Raw genomic sequence first — 14575 nt, 5'->3', positions numbered from 1 at the left:
GCAGATTGGAGGTGGGCGGGGTGGTCAGGGAGAGCGGGCCAGGTGTGACGGCCAGTGGAAGAACCGGGACTCCTGGGAAAGCGAGTCCTGGGTTCCACGCTCGCAGCCCTGCCCTGTCGCTCACCCCTCTTTCCCCACAGCAAACAGGCAAGCGCTCAGTCCTCTGAGCGAAGCGGGACCCGCGCAGCGGGTTCCACGAGGTGTAGGCGATTTAAACGACCAAGAGCAAGAGTCTCTTCAGGATCGAGACCGTGTCAGCCAGCAAAAGCACAAGCAGGTAATATCGTTAGATATAGAGTTATGTCTCTCAAGCTGAAGGGCGATACGACTGAGGTGAAGGTAGTCGGAAATCAACCCCGGCTATGGTACAATGCTTTATATGGGTGCACCTAAAAAAACATTGAAAAGCTTCGGTTGGTGAAAGATTCTGCAGGATATCTTCTTTCCTGTGTTCCTAGACAATCTTCTGTTGCTTCCTAACTCCAGCCTCTTCATTTGTTGACTGTGGAGAAGCGCATTCATTTAGTAGGTGCATGACTGACTGTATAATTGAGTTATTAAATGTGTCTTACTGAATGCATGGGTTAGTGACTGATACAGACATTCACACAGTTTAGTTTGTCAGTTGGCGTGAAAGTGGTTGCATGGGTTGGTGAGAAGCTAAATGAGGGTCTATATGTGTTAATGATTGGTTGTCTGAGTATCTGTATGGGTGCCTGAATGTCTGTGTGGGTGGGTGGGAGGGTGACTGTGCACAGATGTGTGAGTGGGTGATTCACAGGGTGTATCGGTTCATGGGTGCATCTGTGAATGTCTTTATGGGTGGGTGAGTGTGTGTATGGGTGAGTTGGTGAGTGAATGGATGCCTCAGTGGCACATGTGTGAGTAACTGCATATGTGAAAGGCAGTATATGTGAGTGTTGGAGTATACAAATGACTATATGTGAGAGTGAGCAATTGTGAGAGTGGCTGTATGGATGAGTAGGTGCTTGTATAAGAGTGTTAGTATGTGTTAGTATATGTTTTGAATAAGTGAGGTGGTGTGTGTATAACTCTATAGGTGAGTAAATGGGAGTGTGATTGATTCTTTGCATGACTGACTAAGTGTGTGAGTAACTCTGTGGATGAGTAGTGGTGTGTGTGTATCTGTATAGATATGTGAGTGCATATGATAGTGCTGTATTGATGGTTGCCTGCATGTATGAGTGAATGAGTGGATATGTGCATAGATCTAGGAATTAGTGAGTGGGTATGTACTAACTGGCATTGGTGTGTCTATGGTTTTGAAAATGGTAGTTTGTATTTTAGAGTGGGTGTATCAAAGTTTATATTAGGGTATGAGGAGATGCATCAGATTGTCACTTGGATGATGTCATCAGTGATGTCACTGACCATGTCATGAATGATGTAATATGTGACGTCATCAGCAGTGCATTGCGGGGGCTCGAGTTATAGGTATCTGAACTAACTATAATGGCTGAATTTCTCTGGTTTTGTACGAGTGAAATGTCCAACTAACTAAAACGTCCCTGAAACCTGTGGGTTTTTCAGTGATTTTCAAAGGTTTCCTAAAAGCTAATTTCTAACTATAAAGTCCCAGAAACCTATGGCTTCATCAGTGAATTTCAAAGGCTTTTTAAATGCTAATTTCTAACTATGCCTCCGAAGGTAGGACATGTGCAGAAAGAGGAAGAAAGGTATAGAAAAAAGTGAGAGAAAGAAAGAGGCAACAGAAGTCCAGAAAGACAAAGAAAGGTACAGAAAGAAGCAAGAGAAGTGCACAAAGAAGCAACAGAGGAGCAGAAAGAGGCCTTGTTGCAAAGTCATCCTGTGCCCCCAACTTTTTGTGATGGGTAATGTTGGTAACTGTCTCTGATTAACCTGGCCTGGAACCAGTGCTATGCTAAAAGACACATAGAATACAGTGAAAACACCTACATACACTAGGGTACCCTATGGGTTGGGGAACCCCTGTGTTTGACATGACCTCCCCTGTGTGGCCCTAGTACATGATAGGACAGGGGGATTAAAACTACCTCTAACTAAGAGGTGCAGAAGGAGGCAAGAGAAGTGCAGAAAGAAGCAACACAGGTGCTGAAAGAGCCAATAGAGCTGCAGAAAAAGCAAGAGAAGTGTAGAAAGAGGCAAGTGAGGGGCAGATATTGTAATGTGGGGAACTCGCAGAGTATAGGATGTGGTGTAAGGGCAGAAGCTCCTCACTTTGGAGCTGGGGTACCAGGTTTGATTCCCTGTGTCAGCTCGACATCTTGTGATTTTAGAAAAAGAGTGGGTCTCTGTGTAATGTTACTGGTGCTCATGTAAAGCGCTATATAAAACTTGGCATCGGAAAGGGTAGTGTCCAGCTGCAGCAGAAGCCCAAAGAGAGGGGCTCAGAGAGGCTCGAAAGGTGGCAGGTGAAGAACAGCGGGCCTCAGTATTGCACTTATTTATTTAAGGTTTTGTAAAGCTCGTAGTAACCCGTAAGCATCCCAGCGCTAAGATCGAGACAGTCAAGAGGATGGCGTATGGGAGGAAATCAGGGGAACAGGTAGGTTTTCAGAAGTTTTCTGAACCGGAGGTAGTCTGGTTCCATCCTAAGATTACGGGGGAGGGCATTCCACAGGCGGGCCGCGTTCACAGCAAAACGCCGTCCGCCAGTGCGTGGCCTCTTCACTCTGAAGGTAGTGATGAGGTGTTCGTGGTCAGAGCGAAGGGATCTTGTGGCTTTGTAGGGCCTGATGAATTTCTTGAGGATGGGGGGACCTTTATCCTGCAGGAGTTTATGGGACAGGCAGAGAGCCTTGAATTTGACTCGCTCTCTCACTGGGAGCCAGTGAAGATACTTCATAGCTGGTTTGGCCGATGATCTGGCCGGAGTGTTGGTAAGGATCCGGGCCGCGGCGTTCTGGATCCTTTGCAATTTATTGAGAGTTACTTCGGGGGCACCCAGATAGATGGCATTGCTATAGTCCAGCCTTGAAAGGATGAGGCCTTGGATGGGCAATTTCTGGGAGACAGGAGGGAGCAGGGGCAGAATTTTCCTGATAGATTTAAGGAGCCCGAAGCAAATCCCAGCGATTTTTTTGGCTTGGGTCTTGAAGGACAGGTCTTTTTCTAACCAGATTCCCAGGCTCTTGATCTCGGTTTTGGGGGCTGGTGGTTCACCCAAACAGGGGGGCCAGATGTTAGGGGGAGGGAGGTCCCCTTTTGGCCAAGGAGTAGGATATCTGTCTTTGATCCGTTGAGTTTCAACGACGAACAGTTCATCCATCCCTGAATTTCAGAGAGGCAGCTATGGAGGTTAGATGGTTCCTGGTTAGGATGTGACAGAGACACCACTAATTGCGTGTCATCCGCATAGCTGATGATTTTCACTCCGAACGGGATATCCACCTCTTCCAGTGGGGACATGTAGACATTAAATAATGTCGGGCTTAATGACGAGCCCTGGGGAACTCCACACTGGAGGGGGGTTGCGGGGGAGCGGGTATCGTTCTCCCATACCTGGAAGGAGCGATGGTCTAGGAATGATGAGAACCATGCCAGGGCAGTGCCATCCACACCGATGTTTTTGAGTCGCTGGATTAAGACCTGGTGGTTGACAGTGTCGAAGCCCGCACTGAGGTCCAGGAGGATCACTGCCACTGATCCTCCTGCGTCCAGAATGAATCTGGCCTCCTCCACTGCAGCAAGCAGGGCGATGTCTGTGCCCTGACCTGGAAGGAATCCGGTTTGTGAGTTTCTGAGCAAGTTGTTGAATTCTAGAAACTGCGAAAGCTTTTTGTTGACTAGCTTTTCAGTGATATTGCTGATTCCAGGGAGGAGGGAGATTGGCCTATAGTTGGCCATGTCCAGGGGGTCAAGTGAAGGTTTTTTAAGGAGCGCCTTTACAACAGCTGCTTTCCAGCTGGGGGGGACTGTTCCCTGGAGAAATGACGAATTGATAAGGTCCGTTAGAGGAGGGGCGATCGTAGGGGCCACTTTTTTGCGCAGGGGCACCGGGTCGCTAGGGGAGCCGCTTTTGATTGTAGCTAGCGTCGTTAGGACTTCTTCAATAGTTACCGGGCCAAGAGAATTTAGATGAGTGGTGGCTGGGTCCGAATTAGTGCAGCCCTCATTGATGAGACTAAGGTCGACAGGAGGTAGGGAGGCGAGAATTTTTTGAATTTTCTCGTCAAAGAATTTGGCCAAATTGAGGCATTTCTCTTCCGAGGTGTTGGCGTCTGGAAGTTTCTCTGGTCGCGGCTCTGGGACTTTGAGTAATTCTTTTAAAATGATAAAGGTTTCCCTGGCGGAGCAGGAGGAGTTTTTTATCCTTTCATCAAAGAATGAGCTTTTGGTATTGCGAAGGGCGAGTTTGTAGTTTTTTAAGGAGGTGTGAAATGCGGCTTTTTTACCTATGGATTTATCCCTTCTCCATAAGCGCTCTGTTCTTTTGCACTCCTTTCGTAAGAGGTTGAGATCAGGAGTATACCAGGGGGCCGGGTTCACTCTTTTGACTCGTTTTAACTGGTAGTTTTAGGGAGGAGAGCGTCCAGTGAGTGGGTGAGCCAGGTGTTGAACTGACTGTCCGCAGTGACTGGGTCGGAGGCCGGAGGGGGAGGAGTGGCCCTGAGTGTAGCGGCCCACTCTTCTGGCGAGAGTTTGTGCCAGCGCCGATCGGTGACCCGGGTTTTAATCGGCAGGGTAGATGGAACAAAGAAATGCCAGTGAATGGGTATAAGGAAATGGTCTGTCCAGGGTAGGGAAAGAGGAGTGTGGGTTTTGAGGTCAGAGATGTTGGTGAAAATGGGGTCCAGGAGGTGTCCTTTTTCATGGGTGGGCTCTGAGTTCACTAATCGGATGCCATAGGACATGAGGTCAAGGAGAAATTCGGAAGCAATTATATCCTTGGGGTCTAGTAGGTGGAGGTTCAAGTCCCCCAGGATTAGAAAGTTGGGAGTAATGGTTGCCATCTGGGTGACTGTGTCGGTCAGAGTGTTAGGGACTGAGGGCAGAGAGGCTCTGAGAGGAAGGGAGGACACTGCAGCTGCCATCTCCCAGAGCAGCATGGCGCCACAGGGCTTGGGTAGCACAGAGACGCAGACCCGGACCTGTGCAGCCAGGACAGGGCACTCTGAGGACCTGCAAGGCACCCCAAGGCTCAAGGTGGTACCGGGGGCATCAGAGATCTGAGTCCTACAGCAAGGGGGGACCTGCACATGCCCTCAAGCACACAAAAGGGTTGCAGCAGCTGGACGGACATGGACAGAGCCTTGAGTATTAAGGACCACCACAAATCCTGTGCTGGGAATGGCCTTTGGCCGTGTGCAGTGGGGACGAGCTGTGGGGCCTGACCTCAAAGCCAGACCCTGTACCCCATCCTCTTTATGCAGTCTACTCCAACTGTGCAAGGGTATTTTTTTGTTTTGCTAATATCTTTGGTGCTGTTTCACGAATGCTCATGGAGCTTTCTAAAAACATTCATTCACCTCAGCTCTTTCCTAGTAGGTTTTGCATCAATCTGTCAAATGACAGCCAAGAAAATTAGGAAGTTCGCAAACATTGATTTTCCATGTCAATGCTCCGATACCGAACAAAAAGTCAGAACAGAATTGCACCAAAGTTGTCAAAAAGCGACCCAGAAAAAGAAAAACGGGGCCTTCTTATTAGTTAAGGGAGCTTTTCCCTCACATCAGCCTTTTTGGGACCACCATCTGATTGGCTTGACGCATTCCAGAGAAAAATGTTGCAGCCGCGATTACAAGCCCTAACTCAGAAGAAGCCCCCCCCCCTGCTCCCAGGGACTAATATGTAAATAAAAAATGCTGACATCTATATTATGGTAATCTTGCAGGACCAAACAAGGGCCTCTTGTTAGGTACTGCTCTACTCCAACCTGAACTGCTGCTCACGTTTCAGCCTATAGCTGGAGGACAAGCCCGGTGGACAAGCCGAAGGATGTGCTTAGCAGGAAGTGAGTGGGGTTTTGTTCCCCATGGGGCCTTGGCCTTGCCAGAGGTGAGGCTCCTGCTATGTACAATGGGCCTCATTTATGAGGCCTTGCGTCAGTTTTGCGCTTCCGATGCGTCACTTTTTGTGACGCATCGGCGGCGTAAAACATGCCCCCTGTTGCGCACTATTTACAAAGTGACGCATCTAAGCTACATTATTCCTGCGTCAGGTATAATGTATGCAGAGGGGGCGTTCCCCCGCAAAAAGCCTCGTAATAGTGACGCAGTGAAATCTATGCGATTTCACTGCGTCACTTTTAGGAAGCTGTTGCGTCAAAATCTTGCGCCTGCCTCACAGCAGGCGTAAGACTGACGCAGGCCCTTTCTCATGAGGCCTGCCCCATGTGAAAGGACGCATTGCTGGAGTTGCATCACTTTTGTGACACACTCCAGCAATGTGTCATTTTTGCACCATACAGATACCTCAGAAATACGACGTATCTGTAACTCCTTGCGACATGATGCGTCATACTGTAAATATGACGCATTAATCATGTCGCAAGGAGGGCGCAGTGAGAAGTGACGCATCGCTGCTTTCATGCAGCGATACGTCATTTCTCATAAATGAGGCCCAATGAGTTTTAGTCCCTGCACAGGAAGTTGGCCACCTGAGGGGATTGACCACAGCCAGGCCCTGCTAGTAACATCCCACTGCACACAGCCAAATGCTGCTTGCAGCATGGGACTGGATGGCTGCCAGTAGCTATGCAGAGCAATGGATTGGCCTTCCGCCCATGCTTAGATGCAGGGACTGCCCAGAAGCCCTGCAACCAGCCCTCTACTGTGCACAGCCAGAACCATGCTCAGTGGGGAGTTGACTGAATATGATCAAAAGCCCAAGAAATTCACTGAACAACCAGAGGTTAAAGTGAGATTATAGTTACACAAGGTATTTAGATCTTAGCTTATGTTTAAAAGAAAAAACTAAAGGTTAAATTGATGTTACAGTTAGGTGTTGAAATAGCATGGAAACAAATGTTTAAAAAACAAAATCACTGACATTCCCCAGTTATAATTTATCGAGCTAACTATAACCTGCTCCCCCAGCATGCACTGCTTACTGCTTAGAGCTGGTGGTGCCCCTCGCCACCCCCCACCATGACCACCTCCTCAGATTCCCTCACTGCCATGGGGCAAACGAGCCCCTCATCTCTCCATAACCCACCTCTCACATACACTTAATTTATTTTAAATCACTAGTAAAGTCTGACTTTAGTAATAAGAATGTATATTTAACCAAACAACTTTTCAGCAACTTCAGGAATAGATAATGGAAGACTGGGGGGAAACACAGAATGTCTTTACCCATTTTATGCAGTCTGCATGCAGCTCTTTGATGACAGTTCGTAACAGTCACTGGTCTTTATTAGAATTGTATCTTATGAACTGCTGTAACTAGGGGCCTGATTAACAGAACTAACTTAAGACAAAATCCTAAGCTTACTACTATGTTGGTATTCACAGAAGGCACTTACTCATTTCAGTATTCGCTGAAGGCACTTATCATTTCGGTATTCACAGAAGGAACTTACTCATTTCAGTATTCACAGAAGGCACTTACTCATTTCAGTATTCACAGAAGGCACTTACTCATTTTGGTATTCACAAAAGGCACTTACTCATTTCTGTATTCACAGAAGGCACTTACTCATTTTTGTATTCACAAAAGGCACTTACTCATTTCAGTATTCACAGAAGGCACTTACTCATTTTGGTATTCACAAAAGGCACTTACTCATTTTGATATTCACAGAAGGCACTTACTAATTTTGGTATTCACAGAAAGCACTTACTAATTTTGGTATTCACAGAAGGCACTTACTCATTTTGATATTCACAGAAGGCACTTACTCATTTTGGTATTCACAGAAGGCACTTACTCATTTTGATATTCACAGAAGGCACTTACTCATTTTGATATTCACAGAAGGCACTTACTCATTTTGATATTCACAGAAGGCACTTACTAATTTTGGTATTCACAGAAGGCACTTACTCATTTCGGTATTCACAGAAGTTAGCACTCCTAACTTTAAGACTCCTAAACTGAGAAAAATCCTAACTATAGGACTTTCAGTATTAACAGAAGGTATTTAGGAGTCTTAAAGTTAGGAGTCCTAACTTTACTGCTCCTAAACTAAGAAAAACACTAACTTTAAGACTTTTGGTATTCACAGAAGGTATTTAGGAGTCCTAAAGTTAGGAGTCCTAACTTTACTACTCCTAAACTGAGAAAAATCCTAACTTTTAGACTTTTGGTATTCACAGAAGGCATTTAGGAGTCCTAAAGTTAGGACTCCTAACTTCTGTGAATACCGAAATGAATGAGTGCCTTCTGTGAATAACAAAATGAGTAAGTACCTTCTGTGAATACCAAAATAGTAGTAAGTTTAGGATTTTGTCTTAAGTTAGTTCTGTGAATCGGGCCCTCTGTGACTAAAGCAGTAATCCTCTCAGCTACCCACATTAAATACAGATCTGTGATCTTCACTGTACGCGTTCTTTGCAGTAGGCATATTAACCCTCTGAGCTACTATATGGTGAATTAAAAGTGAACCTGGACAAAACTCTGATCTCTCTCTCGCAGGAACATTAATCACAAGAGTTATCTTGACCGTCTTGACCCTGCCTAAAAACTGGCCACACAAGGAACTCTGCTGCAGGTATTTATAAACTGTGTGTTATTGTTAAACACATAGCAACCCCCCATGTAGGAACTGGGGTCACCAGTGCCCCGGGGGTAGCCTGGCATGAGCAGGTAGGCACCAGAAAGCTTAGGTGTTAAGTGACTACACAGTACACACATCCACTGAGACAATAAACGCACATGCAATGACTGAGACCACACCAGTGAGTTTAATTTAAAACAATATGCTTTTATATAATATCAAGGTTAGGGTAGTCAAAAATCACAGTATCAATTACTCATCAAAGAATTTCATCAGAGGGGAGTAAAGGGAGCAGTTCAATATCCAATTAAACACGTCGCAATAAACATTTCATGAAAGGATTACCATCTCATTACCTCACAATGAACGAGGGTAAACATTTCATTAAGCATTAACTATCAAGGCACCCCGCGAAGGTGGGCCTCTCATTAAAAATGGAAAACCAGCTCATCAGGCAAGGATGAGCATATCATGTAGCAAGAGTCCACATGTCATCAGGTAAGTAACCTGTTCAGTAGGCAAATCAATTAACTTCACACGAAGCAAGGGTGAACATTTCATTAAACTCCTTAGCGGGTCCACCCTCGGTGAGTGTGATACTAGTTGCTACCGTGCTGTGTGTGCTCTGTGACGATGAATGCTGAATGCAATGGCTCGTATACTCGTTTCCTCTGCTTCGATTTGTTATGTTTGTTTGCAATGAAAATACCATAGACCTTTGGACTATCCGGTACATGATTTTGACTATTCAGTGCACGCCTAGCTACCACGCCGCCGAACCTCCGGGATGTCGGCTGAATGGCTGTGTTGCTCGGTCTATCCTACTAAGTACCTGCATGTACCGCAGCCGGCCCTCGGGGTTGTAGGCTCTCTGCTGTGTCACTTTGAACTATGCAATAAAGGTCTTAAAAAAAAAAATTTAAAAAAAAAACTCCTTAGCCGGAATAAACTGGACATTAGATAGGAGGAACCAGTTATTTTCCCAGCAACAAGCAGCTCACTAGGCAGAAGTAGAGCCCTTCCCAGAGCAGAACTCACCATTCCATTGAGGGGAAAACATTGTATGAATCAGGGATAATAAAATCCCTACAAATCGGCCTAATATTTCATGAGAAAAACGATAACATTCATTAGGCTTGAAGAAATCACCATTTCATGGTAAACCCCTGCAGTCTTCTGGAGAATGCCGGCATGAACATTCCCTGTGGAGATAACCAGTTCAACGGTTAAGCAAACATGTCATTAAAGCACTGTAGGCATTTCATCACAGCCCCTAATCAGGGGTTAACTTTTTATGAATTGAGGCCTATGAACTGTGGGCCTTGGGACCTCTAACACAGCCTAATACCAGGGTTAACATCTCATTAATAAAGGAGGAACATTTCATTAGGAATAATCCTGTTTGCAGGTGAGAACAACCTTTCCTGAAGCCCGCTCCTACAAGGAATTCATTAAAGAGTCATTCCAGCACATTTCATGTAGAGCCATCAATATTCACCCGTAGGGGATGCAGCACTAAACTGGAGCCTACACATTTCACTAAAGGTAGAACATTCAATTAGCTGAAGTGAAACATTTCATTAGCCAGGTTAGACATGGGTAGGCCTAAATGAGCATGGAACCTTACCCCAGGCCGGGGTTAACTTATCTAGCCCCAGGTCCAGGGCCCTAACCACTTTAGGAAAAATCAGGCACCATTTCATTAGGCAAAGGGAACCAGGCATCAGGTGAAAATGTGCATCTCATTGAGCATATAACACTTGGCTTACGCATATAAAGCTTTTGCTTTGCAGAAGCAAAAAATGTCTTTAGGCATAGGTAAAACCTTTCCTTAATCAGGGATAATCATTTCATTGCTCACCGAGGGCATTCCTCCTTAACCAGGCACCCAGCAAGGGTGATCATAACATTAGGCAAGCAAAACTCTTTAGGGATCAGGCAACATCCCCTTTGGTAGAAATAACCATTTTCATTTAAGGAGCCATCCAAGAGTTACCTGGAGGCTTTCATTTAGCATCAATAAACACTTCAGCAGGCACAAATAACCATTTCCTTGCTCAGCAGTTCTTGACGTAGGAATAAAACATTTCAGTATCACCTGAGCAGGAATAAACCTTACCTCAACCGATATGAACCTTGTGCCAATGGACCCATGAGGCAGTGGTACATTATCCGCAATCCTCAAAGTCCTGCCTAGGGCAGGTTTGAGCAAACAGTCTCCCCAACACGGGGTTAACCTTAACAAATTCGGGCCCCGAGGTGTCTTATGGAGCCATGGCCCAGTCCAGCAATTTGGATACTACCAGGTGGGTTAGGGGGCCGACAAGGCCCAACTATCGTTTCTCCCGGGGAGGGAAGGCCTCGGGGCTCCCACTTGGCTCTTCGGGGGGCCCCGCTCTTCCTCTTAGGCTCCCGCCCGCCTCCCCGGGGAGTTACCTTAATCTGCGGCCCTTACGGGCCCTTGCGGTGCTTTCTAGCGGGAGGGGCGGGCTCCGGCCCTCCCGGGGGCCTCACACGGTCTGGGCAATCTCCTTCGGCCCCTTCGGGGCTTGGGCCGGCTAATGGGGGCTACACTTTTGATCTTCGGCCCGCCCGGGGCCTGCACTGGCAGGTGGGGGAGCTCGGACTCACTAGGAGCCCTCCCCGATGTTGTAAGGCTGTTCCCGGGCCTCACGCTGTCTCCGGGGGCCCGGGAGCCAATCAGGCACAGCCTCCGGGTAGGCGCGCCCGCAGCCGCCAATGGCAGTGCGGCCTGCGGGGGCGCGATGATCAAGGCCCAATGAGTACGTGGCGTGGCGGTATCAGTGGCGACGCCCCCGTCACTTGGGTCGAGGTGGAGGCTTCAGGGCCTAGCGCGGCCTCTCCCAACCTCCGGGACCGCCGCGGGAACTCTTCACACTGGGCGCCGGGCTACGGCGGTGAACTAGGTCCTCAGGCACCTTACCGGCCAGCGCCTCTGGGGAATTTGGACGCCGGGTCTGCGGCGATGACTGGGCACAGAGCTCGGGCCTCAGAGGGGTTCACGGGGACGCGGAAGGCGGTGATCCTTCACAAGCCACACAGAGGAGCAGGCTTCAGTGCCCAACACGGCCCGCCTCGAATTCCGGCGGCCCCCTCCTGACACCGGGGGCCACCTGGGGAGAATCCCAGCGCTTCACGAGGCAACCTCAGCTGCACGGACGACCGGGGTTGTGGCGGTGAGTGGGGGCAGCTCTCCGGGGCCCAACACAGCGCTAGACTGCTCGGCAGGCACTCTTGGCACTTGGGGGTTATGGCGCTTCTCGGGGGCAGTTCAACAGGATACAGCGCTGCACAGGCCACAGCAGGGGAGCGCTGAGGAGCAGCGTAGTTTGGCTCAGTGTCAGTCAGGTTAGCTGATCAGATAAAGCAGGACAAGCCACACAACAGTGGCAGATCAGCGAAGGGGGTTAGGCAGGACAGCACATGGTCCCAGGTGAAGATAGAGGGGCGCAGAAGTGGCACAGCCCGGTACCTGGTGGATCCCCAGTAGTCCTGGTTAGTGCAGGTAGGTTTCTTCTTGGCGCTTGATGGATTTGGCGCCCTTGTGGATAGTTCCTTGTTTCTTGAATGGGGGTTGAGTTGAGGGCTGCTGACAGGATTCCTCAGCAGGTCACTGTAGATGGTCCCTGGGTTCTCCTCCCGCCGGGCCAGATCAGTGGGCTAGTTCAGGGTACCTCACTCTACTTGGAAGGCAGCACCTAAGCCCTGTCACTCCCAGTGGCATAGGCCCCTGACTAGGCCCTACCGCCTAAATATCCTGCGAGGGTCCCCCAGGTCAGTGATGCCCCAACTGATTGGAAAGTTTCCCTCCCTTTCCTTATATAGGCCCAGGTCAGGTGACCACCCTCTAAGACGGCAAAAATAGGCTCCACACCTATTCTAGAAGGTGCCAGGAGCTTCCCTACTCTAACTGAGGGAAGGCAAGGCAGGCTGGAATGGCAACAATGTTTGGGGTCCCAGCCAGCTCCTGGCAACTAGAATGCGCCTTAACAAGACCACGCTGCAGTAGCAGGGGTCTGTGGCAGCCATGTTGAAGGTAGAGAGCACCTGCACCTAGCATTGATTTTAATAATACACAGGGCATTTCAACCTCACAGGGCCTATACAACTTTATTACAATGGGGGGACATCCTGAATTAGGGGAAGCAAAAAGCTACAAATTTCTGGGAAAAGGGCCAAGTCCAACACCCTATCTTTCCCATAACCTGCCCCCCAACATTTCCCCCTCGCCCCCCCAGGTCAGTGCCCCTCCCCAAGTCAGCACCGAGTCATCCACACCAATCGCACTACCCTAACCCCGGCCCTGACTGCTTATGAACTCACAAACATCAGACATGACAAGTTGAATGACATCATTGGTGACGTAAACAAAGGATAATGTATTCCTCTCCCAGAGCAGCAGGGCACCAGGGGCTGAGGGGGGCACAGGGAGGCAGTGAGGAGCCGGACCCCTGCAGCCAGGACAGGGATCTCCCAGGAACATCAAAGCGCTCCGAAGCTCATGGTGGCAAAGGGGGCAGCAGAGATCGCAGTCCAGGAGGAGGGTCTGGGAGTGCAGGGGTCGCAGCAGCTAGACAGACATCAACGGAACCCCCCAGGATTAAAGACCCACACATCCAGATACAGAGGATTGTGTCTGACTTCAAGCTTCCTGGGGGAGACTTTACAACGATGAATGACATCAGAGCCCTGCGGACAAGCAACCTTTGGAGTCACTACCTGAAGACCCTCACCCTCATAGGTAAGAAACTCTCAGACACCACCCTTTGGACTCACTCCAGGAAGACCCTCTCCCTCATAGGTAAGAAACCCTCAGACACCACCCTTTGGACTCACTCCAGGAAGACCCTCTCCCTCATAGGTAAGAAACCCTCAGACACCACCCTTTGGACTCACTCCAGGAAGACCCTCACCCTCATAGGTAAGAAACCCTCCTGGACCAACCTTTGGACTCACGCCCTGGAGACCCTCGCACTAATAGGCAATAAACCCTCGGAGATTAAACTATGAACTCACTCCCTGAAGACCCTCACCCTCATAGGTAAGAAACCCTCAGAGACCACCCTTTGACTCACTCCCTGAAGACCCTCACCCTCATAGGTAAGATACCCTCAGAGACCACCCTTTGGACTCACTCCCTGAAGACCCTCACCCTCATAGGTGAGAAACCCTCAGAGACCACCCTTTGGACTCACTCCCTGAAGACCCTCACCCTCATAGGTAAGAAACCCTCAGAGACCACCCTTTGGACTCACTCCCTGAAGACCCTCACCCTCATAGGTAAGAACCCCTCAGAGACCACCCTTTGGACTCACTCCCTGAAGACCCCCACCCTCATAGCTAAGAGACCCTCAGAGACCACCCTTTGGACTCACTCCCTGAAGACCCTCACCCTCATAGGTAAGAAACCCTCATAGACCAACCTTTGGACTCACTCCCTGAAGACCCTCACCCTCATAGGTAGGAAACCCTCAGAGACCAGTAATTGGATTCACTCCCTGAAGACCCTCACCCTCATAGGTAAGAAACCCTCAGAGACCACCCTTTGGACTCACTCCCTGAAGACCCTTGCCCTCATAGATAAGAAACCCTCAGAGACCAACCTTTGAACTCACTCCCTGAAGACTCTCACCCTCATAGGTAAGAAACCCTCAGAGACCACCCTTTGGACTCACTCCCTGAAGACCCTCACCCTCATAGGTAAGAAACCCTCAGAGACCACCCTTTGGACTCACTCCCTGAAGACCCTCACCCTCATAGGTAACAAACCCTCAGAGACCACCCTTTGGACTCACTCCATGAAGACCCTCACCCTCATAGGTAAGAAACCCTCAGAGACCACCCTTTGACTCACTCCCTGAAGACCCTCACCCTCATAGGTAAGAAACCCTC

Source organism: Lissotriton helveticus, chromosome 7 (genome assembly GCF_964261635.1).
Source record: "Lissotriton helveticus chromosome 7, aLisHel1.1, whole genome shotgun sequence".
NCBI classification, from domain to species: Eukaryota; Metazoa; Chordata; class Amphibia; order Caudata; family Salamandridae; genus Lissotriton; species Lissotriton helveticus.
The sequence above is the reverse complement of the archived record's forward strand: the minus strand, read 5'-3'. Positions refer to the sequence as shown.